Raw genomic sequence first — 2,214 nt, 5'->3', positions numbered from 1 at the left:
ACACACACTATTTTTGCAAATCATGCAAGTCCCAGCATGTCTCCCGGTCCCCCATTGCTGGGCTCCCCAGAGCTCCTGGGCACTCCTCATCATTTCCACTGCTGCCACCTGGAGAAAGTATGTGTGTTATCTGCACATGCAGGGCCGGCCCCAGCTTTCCCAATTTTTTAGTTTCAGATTTTTCTGCAAACCCGGGGGGTTCCCCATGTTTGCAGAAACATCTCTTTGCTGTCAGTGTGAGAGATAGCCAGTGTGGTGTAGTGGTTAAGAGTGTAGGACTGATATCTGGAAGTCCCCAAGTTAAAATCCCTACTCATGCCATGGAAGCTCTCTGGGTAACCTTGGGACAGTCACACTCTCTCAGCCTAACTTACCTCACAGATTTGTTGTGAGGATAAAATGGAGGACAGGAGAATGAAGTAACTCACTCTGGGTCTCCACTGGGGAGAAAGGTATTGTATAAGATTTTGATATCCACAGATCAGCCCACCCTTGGCTATTAGATATATAGATGATGATGTTGATGGGGTCTGAACTGGCGGTAACTGACCAGGAGAGAGATCTTGGAGTCATAGTGGATAACTCACTGAAAATGTTGACTCAGTGCAATAAAAAAAAGGTAAATGCTGTGCTGGGGATTATTAGGAAGGGAACTGAAAACAAATCAGCCAGTATCATAATGCTCCTGTATAAATCAATGGTACAACTTCATTTGGAATACTGTGTACAGTTCTGGTCACTGCACCTCAAAAAAGATATAGCACTGGAAAAGGTGCAAAAAAGGGCAACTAAAATTATTAAGGGGATGGAACTCTTTCACTATGAAGAAAGGTTAAAGAGGTTTGGGCTTTTTAGCTTGGAGAAGAGATGACTGGGGGGTGACATGATAGAGGTTTACAAAATTATGCATGGGATAGAGAAGGTAGAGAAAGAAGTACTTTTCTTCCTTTCTCACAATTCAAGAACTTGTGGGCACTCAATGAAATTGATGAGCAGTAGGTTTAGAACAGATAAAAGGAAGTACTTTACTCAAAGAGTAATTACCACATGGAACTCACTGCTGCAGGAAGTGGTGGCTCTTACAAGCATAGACAGCTTCAAGAGGGGATTGGAAAAACACATGGAGCAGAGGTCCATCAGTGGCTATTAGCCACAAGGTACAGATACCACTTTGGTGGGAAGATAACAGCATTCCATGTACCTTGGCGTCTAGTCATGCCAGCCACATGACCACGGAAATGTCTTCGGACATTCTTGGTGCTTGGGGGGCCACAATGGGAGGGCTTCTGGAGTTCTGTCCCTGCTGGTGGGCCTCCTGATGACACCTGGGTTTTGGCCACTGTGTGACACAGAGTGTTGGACTGGATCGGCCATTGGCCTGATCCAACATGGCTTCTCTTATGTTCTTATTTCTAAATAAAGAAAAACTTGGGATGTGTTACAAACTCAAGCTGATGTAATTCTGTCAACATACTTCTTAGACTTAATTCTGCGATGGCATGAGATGCTGGAATAAATTCTGTCAGTCTTTAAGGGGCCACTGGAATTCCATTTCCACCTGGCTAAGGCTAACACTGGATTATTTTGCTGCTGTAGACTAACACAGCTATCCATCTGGATTTGTTGCTTGCACAGTGAAACCTTTTTCAGGTTTGCTGACATCACCTTATCAAATATTGAATTCCAGATGCCCTTTGGGAGTAGGGATGGACAGCTGTTGACCGCAAATGTGAATGACGTGAAGTCTGAGCATCACTTCCTTCCTTATCATGACAGGGGCTTTTAAACTTGATTTCTCTTCCCCCAATGAATAATGATCTAAAAAAGAGTAGTACTAAACAGCTGGAGGCCTAAACCAGAACTTCCATGTTCCTTAAGCAAAAAGAATCTATTAAACAAACCAGAGAAGTACTCAGTATGGTTTTTATGTCTGAAAACACAGTGATACAGAGAAGGGCATGGGTTTGGGGAAAGGCAGGATCACAGCATTTTATACTAAAGGTGGGGAAGGGAAGGGGTGTGTGTAAAGATGCGGTAGATATGTAAATAGTAAGGCTGTTTCTTGAAGCAGCTGACAGTGCTAGGATTTATCCATGAATAAAATATTATTGTCTCTGCAGACCTATCCTAGGTGTGTGTGTGTGTGTGTGTTCAAAGTAAATCCCGCTGAGGACTATGGGGCTTATTTGCAAGTGTGCATAGGGCTGCACACTT

This window comes from Gekko japonicus, unplaced genomic scaffold (genome assembly GCF_001447785.1).
Source record: "Gekko japonicus isolate JY-2015 unplaced genomic scaffold, Gekko_japonicus_V1.1 scaffold1222, whole genome shotgun sequence".
In the NCBI taxonomy this organism is placed as follows: domain Eukaryota; kingdom Metazoa; phylum Chordata; class Lepidosauria; order Squamata; family Gekkonidae; genus Gekko; species Gekko japonicus.
The sequence above is the reverse complement of the archived record's forward strand: the minus strand, read 5'-3'. Positions refer to the sequence as shown.